The 12293-nt window shown below is 57.7% G+C and overlaps 1 long non-coding RNA gene across 1 annotated transcript in view; it reads right to left on the reverse strand.

Moving 5' to 3' along the window:
• Positions 1 to 4826: 4826 nt before the first annotated feature.
• The window catches only part of LOC102250075, a 10048-nt gene continuing 2581 nt past the window's right edge, over positions 4827 to 12293 (reverse strand). The window contains exons 2-3 of the long non-coding RNA XR_314393.2: positions 6794 to 7010; positions 4827 to 5965 (exon numbers count right to left, since the gene is read on the reverse strand). This is a non-coding gene — a long non-coding RNA (uncharacterized LOC102250075). The remainder of the gene's footprint in view (positions 5966 to 6793; positions 7011 to 12293) is intronic.

Raw genomic sequence — 12293 nt, forward strand, 5'->3', positions numbered from 1 at the left:
TGAGGAGCGGCTGGCCATGGCGGCTCCCCTGCCTGTGCGGCCCAGGCGTGTGCGGGGTCAGCATCCTGGGCTCAGCTCCTGCCGGGTCCTGTGACCGCCTGGTATGAGTTCTTGGTCTTTCTGTAAAGCTACACCCATGGCTCTCCACCCCCTGTGCCTGCAGGAGACAGTGTGGCCCTCGGGGCACCGCAGCCAGCCCTCCGCCCTCCCGGACGGCTCCCAGTGGCTCCTCTGCTGGGGCCTCGCAGGTCTCCCCTCGTGCCCTCTCCTGTGGCAATCACACCTCCTCCAGGAAGCCTTACTGCACTCACCTCAGTTCTTTTGTTGTTGTTGTTCATCCTCACCTGAGGACATCTTTCCACTGATTTTTAGAGAGTGGAAGAGAGAGGGAAAGACAGAGAGAAACATCGAGAGAGAAACACAGCGATCGGTTGCCTCCTGCACGCGCCCTGACCAGGGCCCGGGCTGGGGAGGAGCCTGCAACCAAGGTACATGCCCTTGATCGAAATCGAACCCAGGACTCTCAGGTCCTCGGGCTGATGCTCTATCCATTGAGCCACACCGGCCAGGGCCACTTACTAACTTCTACTCACTTGAAGACCCAGCATATTCCAAAGAGAACTCCTCCCAGCACCCCTCATGCAAGAGCCAGGGCAGGGCTGTCAGGGAAGATGCAGGGAAGATGGTTCAGATACACTAACGAGCTCAGAGGGGCCTCCCGGGCTCTGCCAGCCTGGGCACTGAAGCCCCTGAGGGGCTGAGCTCTGCGTCGCTTCCCGTTTACTGGGCATAGGAAGGGGGCCCGATGCAGCCATAAAACACAGATGGAAACTGGACTCTCAGGTATTTAATTTTTGGCCTCGGTATGCCCTGATATTGCCCGAGGCATGCATATCCCAAAACATTAGCTGTTGTTGATGAAAATGCACATTTCACTGGGTGCCTTGCATTTTATGCGGCAACAACCACACTTAGAGCGCTTATTGGTTGCACAGACCCCTGGCGTTCGGATGGGTCTGCGCTAGAGACTCGGAAACGGCATTTGTGAGAACGGTGCCAGGTGGGTGGGCGTGACTGGTCTAAGGGTAAGGAAATGGAAGAGGGTGTGAGTGCATGTGTGTGCACACGTATGTGTGTGCACGTGTGCATTATGCGAGCGTGTGCATGTGTACACGTGTGTACACATCTGTATATGTGACCGCATGTGTGCACACGTGTGTGCACGCACAGGCATATGTATGAGGTAGGAGGGGTGTTTGGGTGGAGGGCTGCCCAGAAGTGCAGAGCTGAGCTGACTTGTGTCTCCTAAGAACCTGACAGCTCCTGAGACCTCGGGCCCCCCTTTTCCCTGTAACAAAATCCCATGCAAATGCCGCGGGTGCACCTTTAGGCAGCTGCCGGACGGTGCGCACCCCCTCCCCCCACGCTGCACATGCTCACAACACAAAGACCAGTCCCCTCTCCCACTCTGCCGCTCAGACATGTCCACGTTACACAACGCCGGGCGTCCAGCCAGGAGAGTGAGGGCCAGGCCGCCGGAGGCCTTGCCATCACATTTCGCTTCACCAGGCAGCTCCCGCCCACCCGCCAGGAACGGCCGTGGGGAGCTGCTCCTCTGGGGCCGCCACCCCTGGCTGGCACCCGTCCGGGTCTGAGACCCATTCCCGCCCACAGACGGCCTCTCAGCCCTCGTTACCAGCACTCGGCGGTGCAGCCACGGTGATGGTTTCAGATGAGGACCGGGGAGCAGTCATTCTGTTTTCAGGTTCGGGTTCCCCTGGGACCTCTCCTCCCACTGGATTCGGGGGCAGCCTCACCTCCCACCAAGCCTCCCGCGAGGACGAGCCTAGGCATTCACAGACGCAAGGGACTCTCCCTGCTGAGCCCACAACGACTGTAACTGCTCGTCTCCGGCACCCAGGCCCAGCAGTCGCCCTGACAAACATCCGCTAAGGACAGCATTCTGGATCCCAGAAGTGACAGGCTTTTCGGGGTCCCAGAGGGAAGCTGGTTCCAGCTGGTCTGTCCAGCGCCCAGGCCTGTCCCGGGCTGCCTTGGGCAGACTCCATCACCCCTGGCCCACCATGATCGACGGAAAACACTATTCTCTCTCTTAAAAAAAGTATTTTTATTGATTTCAGAGAGGAAGAAGAGAGAGAGAGCGGGAGAGAGAAACATCAATGATGAGAGATCATGGATCGGCTGCCTCCTGCATGCCCCCCACTGGGGATCAAACCGTGACCTCCTGGTTCATAGGTCGACGCTCACCCACTGAGCACGCGGGCCGGGCTGAAAAGACTGTTCTCCATTGTGATGACGGCCACCAGGGGTGAACCCGGTGGGACTGCCTCCCTGTCTGCCTGTGAGTCCCCTGTGTCCCAGGAAGGGGAGAGGGAGGGAGACCGGAGGAAGGAAGGGGAGAGGCGAGGACGGAGGGAGACAGGTGTGGCCACAGGGTAGTCGGCATCTAAAGTCCTCGCTTACCGAGCATCCCAGACAGAGCTCCGAAACCACAGCCACGTTTCTTGTCAGACATTCATTCACGTAACACATCCCACGGGACACCTCCTGGGAGCCACAGATACACCCTGAACGCCACAGTGGCAGCTCTGGCCGCCCACCGCCCACCAGTGCCCGTGACCGGGAGGACAGGCCTGCGTGGGACCCTCCCTGACCAGGAGACGGAGGGGCAGGGCAGGGACTGGGCGGCAATGCGCTGCAGCTGCTGCACGTGAGCCATGGAGTCCAGAGCGACCTGAGCCCTTCTGAGCAGCGCGTCGGGCGGGAGGCCTGCGGGACTCGGCTGCAGATTGACGGCGGCCAGAACTCGGTGCTGCCTGCTGCTCAGGATGAATTGTTACCCGATGAGCAGAGAAACCCATAGATGAGGGGTATTGACTATGCTTCTGCTTTAGTCATGGGTAAGGGCATCACAATGACGGAGCTGCCAAGTGGGGTTTCCCTCCTGTGATAACTGGGCCTCTCGGCCGGCGGACACATGGCCGTCCCGTGATGGGCAGCGACGGGCTCTGTGGGGCCTGGTTCTGGGGAGAGTTTCGAGGCATTGGATTGGAGAGGCGACTGGCTGCTGACGGATGCGCAGGCCTGGAAGACACAGGACTGCAGAGAGGCGTGTCCTGAGCCCGCGGGGGGCGGTGACAAAGTGGCCGCCGCAGCCCCCAGCTGTGGGCAAGGAGGCTCACTCAGGGTCCAAACCCTGGAGCCTCCACATCGGTAGCTGCTTCACCGGGAACCAGCTGTCCAGGGGCTGGTCACTGCCTCTGCCCCTGAGTGACAGGTGGTGCTCACATTTCATTGGCCCAAACGAGTCACAGCCCCGCCTCACTGCAAGGGAACCTGGAAGGGATGCATGCACAGGCTCAGTGCCGCTCCAGGTCATGTAGGAGCCGACCCCAGAAGCTCAGACCTGCTGCCTGAGATGGGTCAGCAGCGGCTAGAGCCCCACCCCAGACGGCCTGAGGCCACAGCCTTCCTGGGACACAGCTGCCCAGGGACAACGCCCCGAGAAGGCCTGCAGGGGCGCCATCCGCAGGCAGGGCATTCTCGGAGCTGAGAGCACACCAGCTTTCTGAGTCCACCTCCCACACACCGAGAAGCACAGGTGCTGGGCAGGATGCCAGGGCACCGGGGTGGAGCATCTGGGGAGTCCAGCGCTTGGGGGGGTGGATCTGCCAGCTTCCTGACTCCCCTCCCCCACCCTCTGGCCCCGTGGTCTGGGAGCCTTGCCCCATCACCCCATCCTCATGCTCTCCCAGGGGTGGGCATGTGTCCCAAGATGAGCCGTCAAGCTCCTCAGGCCTTGGCCGCAAAGGCTCAGAGGATGGTGTGTGTGCTGGGCGAACAGAAATGCACTCTTAATTGCAATCCCTGGCAGGTGGCAGTGAAGGCCAGCACTCAGCACTCAGCACATGAGTGAGCCCACCTGCCCGGGAAGCCAGCCCAGAGGGGAGAGGAGCCAAGAGGTGGAAGGAGCAATGACCCGTCACTCAAGCCCCTGGGGCCGGCAGGCCTGGCAGCACATTGGTGACATGTGCCAGCGCGCTCCTCCCTTCCGCTGGGCTTTCAGGCTCCCCCCAACCCCCACCGTGCAGGACACACCAGCCTCTCACCGAGGCAGACGGGGGATCCTGGTGTGAGGCATTGGGCCCGACACCAAGAAAGACGCCCAAAGAGTGAGGCCTGGGCAGGGCAGGCAGGAGCTGACTGCGGACGGCACTGAGGCTGAAAACACCACCTGCCCGTCCTCTGGCCTCGGAGCTGCCGGCAGCGGGCGAGCAGCAGGTCTGCAGGCTCCGGGCACCCCTGGGGGAGACACAGGTGGCACTGTCCCTGTGTCCTCTTCTGTCCGGGGCACAGACGAGGGTCCTGCAGCTCAGAGTTTCCTCAAATTCCACCTCCTGATGACAGCAGAGCTGGGCCCAGCCCGAGCTGGCACCCGCCCTCTATCTGAGACCACGTGTAGCCCCAGGGCCACTGCAGTGGTGAGGCGCCCAGGTTTATAAGTCGGGTTGCGGGGTCCACCTCGCGGCTCGGACACTTACTGGTGAGCTCCTGACCCTCTGTGCCCCAGTTTTCACTGTCCCTCTACCCACTAGAGGCGATACTACCGTATTCACCGAATCTAAGACGGCAGCGATTGAAAGATACAACACTGTTTACCCATCAGCAAAAAAGGAAAAAGCCCAAATGGGTTATCAGATAGGAGATCCCCCTAAAAAGCCAGAACAGCCGAGGCCGACCCAGCCGTATTAGTCAGGGTCTATGGAGAAACGGAGCCAATAGGAGAGAGAGGTTGACTCACGTGGTTAAGGAGATGGCGGAGTCCTGTGGCCTGCCGTCCTCGAGCTGGGGAAGCAGGGAAACCAGGGGGCAACCCAGTGCCAGTCTGAAGGCCTGAGCACGGGGCACCGGCGGTGTAAGTCCCGGCCTGTGTCCTGAACCCAAGAGGGAATGTTGATGCCCGATGGCAGCCAAGTTGACACGTAGAATCAGCCATCACATCCTCCACGAGTGAGTAAAACCACTGACAGGAGGAGCGGCAGGAAAGCTCGCAGGCCTCAGCCTCCGGAGGACGACGTTCTCTCCCGAGAGCGTGAACCGCAGGCTGGGACTCAGGCAGCCTCAAGTCCGGATTCCGAGCACCTGGAGCAGGAAGTCTCAGAGAGACCGCAGGAAGGGAGCTGCCCCTGTTGTGGATAAAACAAATGCAAGTCATTCCCCTCAAATTAGACTTCAGTCCAGGCTGCCAACCCGTGGATCCCTGGCACCGTCAACACCAACAGGGATCCCCACTTGGGGTGCAGTGAGAGGCGATGTCCATCAGTATGGGCAAGGGAGTGCGCACGGGTGAGCCTGACTTATACAGACAGAAGTCCCCGCCCCAGTCCCTGACTGGTTCATCCTCATGCAAATGAGGACTCTAAATTCTCACCGTTTGATTGGTCCAAAAAGCACTGTCCTGATGAGTTGGAATGGAACCACTTTGATTGGCCAATGAAGATGCAGGAGAATATTGCTGTGCAGCTTTGATTGGATGGGGGACATCTCAGTCCTATTGGTTCAGATAGGATTCCAGGATCTCCTGTTTGAGGGCTGGCTCAGAGGGCAGGAGCTGGGTGCCGGCAGAGGCTGGCCGCTTGGTGGAGGCTCCTCCCCCTCGTGTGGCTTCCTGTTAACTCGGCTGCCAGGTTCCGCTTTTAAATTTGAACCCAGTTAGCCCTGAGGATACCTTCCTGGTAGGTGTCTTCTTTCTCGGGGTCGACAAGGCCAACGGCAAGTGTGAAATCTTGGGGCCTCACCTGGCTCCCACGGTCTCCAAGAAGGGGAGAGGGCTGGAGGAGTGTGCGGTGACACCTGTCCCCTTTACTCACCACGCACTGGGCAGGACCTAGTCACGTGATCATGCCTAACTGCGTGAGGGCTGGCAAAGGTGAGCCAGCTTCACCTGGGAGGGAGCAGAAAGAGGTTTGGTGAGTAGGCGGCCCACCCCTGCCACCCCACCTCCTGGGACCACTGACTCCTCTGGGAGAGGAGTTGCTAGCGGCGGGATTAGAACAGTGCCTGGCGCCTCGCAGCCGCGGGCAGTGACTGCTCCCGTGAGGATTAAAGAGAGGAACGTCTTTGATGCATCGGAGCAACACATTTCTGAAGACAGTGCTCACTTAACAGAAGAAGTCCCCCGGTGTCCCTGGTGGCCTCCCACTGGGGATTTCAAATGGGAATCTGAATTTTTTTTAAAAGTGATCTGTTTGCAGGAGCCCACACATGGCAGGACGCCGATATTTGTACTGACAGATACTTCGGACTTTAATGCCAGCCACCCTCCAATCCTGTTTCCATAGAGAAGCATGATGCTTGAAAGGGTGAGGTTTAGAATTAGTCAGCGTGGGTTGGAATCTTGGCTCTGACATGTACTACTTCTGTGACCTTGAGCTAACCGGTTGGCGTGTCACTAAGCTTCGGTTTCTGTGACCGTGACCTAGGAACGGCACGAACGCCTCAGAGAACGACCACAGACAGTGCATTTAAAGAGCGCAGCACGACCCGGCCCCATGTGGCTCAGAGGCTGAGCATCGCCCCATGAACCAGGAGGTCACGGTTCGATTCCTGGTCAGGGCACATGCCTGGGTTGTGGGCTCCATCTCTGAAGGGCGTGCAGGAGGCAGCCAATTGATGATTCTCTTTCATCAATGTATCTATCCCTCTCTCCCTTACCCTCTCTCTAAAAATCAATTAAAACATATATTTTTTAAAAAAAGACCAACCCTCTTACCTCCATAAGGTTATGAAGTTCTGCTGCTCACATTTGCATCCTAATCCACTGGGAATCTGCTTATGGAGTGACGTAAGAATCTCATTTTCATTTCATTCCCACAGGAGAGCGAGCGCCTGAGCGGCATTTATTGGAAAGTCCCTCCTTTCTCCTGAATCGCACACCAAGTTCCCAGAAATGCGTGGGTCTTTCTAGGCCAGGGACTGGCACACGTTTCCTATAAAGAGCCAAAAAGTAAATATTTGAGGTCTTCTGGGAAGACCTCCTCACCGAGACTCAACTCTGCCACTGAGGGGCGAAGGCTGCTGGGAACATGGAGGGAGTGGCAGCTCCCCTGGTCTAATAGCGTTACCCCGAGGGCAATACCACGCTTCTTACAAACGTGTCTTTATTGCTGGAAGTATCACCGATGCCCCCTTCTTCCCCCGTTAACCTCCTCCTCACTCCCACACCCTCCCCGGGCCTTCCCCGCACTACTGTCTGTGTCCATGGGTTGTGCATACCACACTGTTACAGCGGTTCTCAACCTTCCTAATGCTGCGACCCTTTAATACAGTTCCTCATGTTGTGGTGACCCCCAACCATAAAATTATTTTCGTTGCTCCTTCATAACTGTAATTTTGCTACTGTTATGAATCGTCATGTAAATATCTGATATGCAGTATGTGTTTTCCAATGGTTGTGACCCACAGGTTGAGAACCGCTGCTTAACTTCATAACATGTCTTAATAGCCAATAGAAGAAGTACCACCTCTTTTCTCTTCCTGTTTAGAATCGTTATGATTATCCTTGGCTTTTATTCTTCCCAGCAAATTGTAGAAGTGATTTTGACAAATTAGATAAAGGTGTGTATTGGATTTTTTTATTGGAACTGCATTGAGTTTCTAGATGATTGCCTAGAACTTCTGAGCCCCGCAGGCCCCTCCTCCAGGCTCCCCTGTCCACGTCATCTTCCACTGAGTTCTCTCTCATCACCGGCGTGGCCTTTGCAGGACAAAGCTCACCATCCTTAGCACAGCCCACAGGACCTTTTCCACCGGGTTCTTTTTTTGTTGTTGTTAATATATTTTTATTGATCTGAGAGAGGCAGGGAGAGGGAGAGAGAAACATCAACGATGAGAGAGAATCATGGACCAGCTGCCTCCTGCACGCCCCCTAGTGGGGATGGAGCCCACTACCCGGGAATTGAATCGTGACTTCCTGAATGGTAGGTCAACGCTCACCCACTGAGCTATGCAGGCTGGGCCTCCCTGGGTTCTTATTTAACTTCCACCCTGCTCCACCCCACCCACATCCGAGGCACCTAATGCCCCAGCCGTGCCAACATTTAGCAGCTCCTCCAATGCCCCGCCCTTTCTCACTGCTCAGCTGCGTGTCCACCCCAAACCCTTCTCCTCCAGGGTCAGCTCAGGCACCATCCCCTTGTGAGCCCCGCCCCCAACCTCCAGGCCTGAGCTCCCTCCCGCCGCTGTCCCAGGTGCTGACCTGTCACTCCACCTGAGGCCCAGGAGAGGGTGGGCTCCGGGAGGGCAGGGTCCCGCCTGATTTGCTCTCAGCAGAACCCACAGAATGGCCTCTCCTGGCACCCCAGGGACCTTCCCCTTTTGCAGACCAAACTGCAGGGGCGGGGCTGCAGGGGCAGCAAGGGGCCCGAGTGCTGACCGGGCCTTCAAAACGGAGTGCAGACAGGAGGCTCCCCTCCTCCTGACCCTGCCTGTGCACAGGCGTGGGGGAGGGGAAGTCAGCGCCAGAGACCCCAGCCCGCCCTGCCCGTGGCCTGCAGCGGGTCCCCGAGAGTCCCTGTTACTGGCAAAGACAGTGGGCCAGCCCCCGTGGCACCTGCAGGTCCCACAATGAATGTCTTCCCCAACTGCTGGGAGGGTGCACCCGAGACCAGGGCTCCCTAATTTGATGGGCATTTGCCTGAGAACAATCTCCAAGGCGGGGCAAGTGTAAGACACGCCCCAGGGAGGTCCTCAGGGGCAGAAGGAGCTGTTTCTCCGGAACAAAGAATCCTTAGCAGAGGGGTTCACCTCCCAGAGCAAAGAGCATGTCTCTCTCTCTCTCTCTCTCTCTCTCTCTCTCTCTCTCTCTTACACACACACACACACACACACACACACATACACATACACACATAGACACATGCATGCATGCAACACTCACACACATGTGGTGCACACACATGTTGATGTGTCCCACCAGCAAGGGACAGAACTGGGGCACACCCAGGCCCCCACCCCAGGCCTCAGGCAGGAGGCACTTGGACCCCAGTGGGTAGCTGTTCCCACATCAGGGAAGTGTGGGTGCCCCCTCCCCTCCCGAAGAGCTAGCAGATGAAGCGATCAGTGCTGCCGACACTAATATTAAGTATTGATCACCGCGCCGTGGGAGTCCTGAGCTGCCCTCGCTGGCCACAGAGTCTGGCGGCGGCAGCTTCTAAATTGTGTTTTGGGAAGCTTTTTGCCTGAAGGGCCCTAACTCACTCCCGATCAATGGCCACCTGCTTTGTGCAGTGAAATCCTCCAGATCCGCCGCAGAATGAAGCGGAGAGGAAGACAATGTAGTTCTTGGAAGAAAGACGACAGAGTCGCACGGAGCCGACCACGCAGGCTGGTCATTACGTAAGTGGTGACTTTTCAAAGTTTTTGAGTCAGACTGAGTCAATCAAAGTGAAAAACCAATGGTCCTGGTTTGAAAGGATCAATATTCGCTGAGCACCTGTGTGGCCGACACCCCATTCGCCCGACGGCCCTGCAAAGGGGGTCACCCTGCCCACCTCCCAGGAGATGCCTGCCGCTCAGCGAGGGTACCAGCAACTCAGGGTGAGCGGTGGGCTGAACATTAAACACTGTCTCCAGTAAGAAACAGGTGGAGTCCAAGGTGGCGGCTTGGAGAGTTTGTTTTGTCTTGTTTTTACAAAATATTTGTATTGATTTCAGAGAGGGAGGGAGAGGGAGATAGAAACAGCAGTGATGAGAGAGAATCATGGATCGGTTGCCTCCTGCATGCCCCACACTGGGGATTGAGCCCACAACCCTGACAGGGAATGGAACCATGACTTCCTGGTTCATAGGTCGATGCTCAGCCACTGAGCCACGCCGGCCGGGCAAATTAATAATTTTTATTACTTCACCAAGGATTTCCCTTCCCAGCTGTGCTGAGATAATAACTGAGGAGTTACTACGAGCTGGGCACTGTTCTGATTCGTCACCCTGAACTTCACAGTCGTTCCCTGAGAAAGCCCAGGTCCCCAGGACAAGGCTACAGCCCGAGGCCTTGGGGCTGCGGGACGCAGGAGACAGGCAGTGGCGACGTCTGTGAGGCTTTCACACCGGTGGGCAACCCCACGCGGACCCACACCACTGTGGGCTCTCTGCTCTCTTTCCACACTAGAGACCATCTCCCCGGAGTAGTTATGAGCCAGAGCGTTCCTATGAGCTGGTGAAAAGCCACTCACTACGGGAGATCAATTCATTGGCAGACTCCCAGCAACCCCACGTGTTGGTAACTGGCTCGGTAATGAGTCTCTTCCATGTAAATGGGGTCATTATTATCCATTTTTGTCAGCTCCCCAGTGAGTCCTGATCGGCTTCCCCACCTGGGCGCGGGCACTGGGCGTGCCCAGCCCCCTCCCTGCCCCGGGCCTGGTGGGAAGAGGGAGAAAGTGGGGCGGACAGACCAGCATCCTCGGAGCTTGGGATTTCACATGCAGAACAGAGAGGTGTTAAGGAGACTGGCAATGAACTGTTATAAAAACAGGGTTTGATTGAGGGAGCTGGCACGTCATGCAAATGAGCACTTTGTCCCATGATTCATTGCTCTCAGGAGAACTAATGTGTGCAGCCCAGAGGAGAGAGGGCTAATGGGACGCATAATAACTGTCGATTTAAGCCTGCGGAGAATTCATCAAGAGGCCGGGAGGAGACCGAGCTCTGCGGCCACAACAGGTGGGGGCGGGGGGGCAGGCAGCAGGGGGAGGAGCAGGGAAATTAGGGGGATCGTGGAAATGGCGGTAATGACATTAAGGCCCATTAGGCAGGGGCCTCGCCTCCACCACGGGAAGCCACGGAACTGCCACCCCGGAAACCTGCACAGGAAACCCGCACCATTTCCGCAGAGACGGGAGGGCTTGGCGCTGCCCGTGCCAGGCTCACCCTGGATCTCCCGCCCTCCAGGCTGCTTCTTAGGCAGCCCCCACACGCCTCCTTCCCTTTATTCAGACTGAACTTCCAGCACGAACCCACCTACCCACCTTAGAGCGCTGGCCCCAGAAAGAGCCGTGCCCAGCGCCAAGTGGGGTCAGCCAGGACTCCATCCTTACGATAAGCAACTAGTTACTGAGCACCTACTGTGTGCTGGGTGGTGAATGGGGCAATGTCCCTGCCGCCATGAGCTTGCAGAGGGGGGTGACACCAGGGGCGGGTTGCCCACGTGAGACACAGGCTCCGCCAGGCCCCACACGTCGCTCCGGGAGCGCCACCAGGCAGCAGCAGCCAGCAACAGGCCCTGAACACGTGGATCCCTTTCCTGCGGGAGACGGCCATTGCCCAAAGGTCATTTGAGACTCTGACTCTGAGGCCAAGAGACCCATTAACTCCTTTCAGTGCCTCTTCATTCTCAACGCGATCACGACACCCTGGCGGCCCACAAGCCAACGATTCGAGTCACTCGAATGTTTTCAACCAAGTCCCAATGTTTAAAACCTGGGCGAGATCCAAATGGAGATTTCCGACATCTTTCAGAAGCGTAACTCCCGACACTGACGCTGCAGCCGGGGTGACCGTAGCCGGTGGGGGCTGCCCCTTCCGCTCTCTCGCTCGCCACCGTCCCCATGGCTCCCGTGTGGATGGCAGCCGCCCTGTTCCACACCCTCGTTTTCCCAGCTTCTGTGGGACTTACTTGTTCTGCCTCCGGCTGAGTGGCCGAGTGCACGGTGGCTGGGCTGCTAGCTCAGGCTCCTGCGGAGAAGCCTCTAACCAGGTACAATGCGGGTTCATTTGACTACGACCTCACAATAATCAGCCACTGGGAATACGTCTGTCTCCTTTGCAGAGCAGCAACCACACACACAATTACCCTCCACCCCTGCTGCGGCCCAGGCTCTGGGCCGGGCACTCTGGGGACGTCTCTACGGATGGTGGCCACGGGGAAGACACGGGCCAGGGAAGCTGACGGGCAGTCCCCAGGCAGGTGAGCAGCAGTTTGTATGCGCGCTGAAGGTCACCTCCCCTGCCCTCCAGCCAGATGGCTCCTCAGTGGTGTCCCATGTGCTTCTCATGAGGCCAGAGCAGGCCCCCTGGTCTGAGCGGTGGCTCAAGGCCCAGGAGGCCAGAATTAACACCTCAAAGAGCGGTTTAAGAGGAAAGCGATTCCAGAGCTGTAGAGGCAAATCAACCCTCCACATTCCATTTGCCCACGCGAATCACGTGACCATGTTGCCTTTTCTCTCCAGGGACGGTGATGACACTTCAGAGCAGCCTGACCAAGTGTGGCGGTG

This window comes from Myotis brandtii, unplaced genomic scaffold, assembly GCF_000412655.1.
Source record: "Myotis brandtii unplaced genomic scaffold, ASM41265v1 scaffold633, whole genome shotgun sequence".
In the NCBI taxonomy this organism is placed as follows: domain Eukaryota; kingdom Metazoa; phylum Chordata; class Mammalia; order Chiroptera; family Vespertilionidae; genus Myotis; species Myotis brandtii.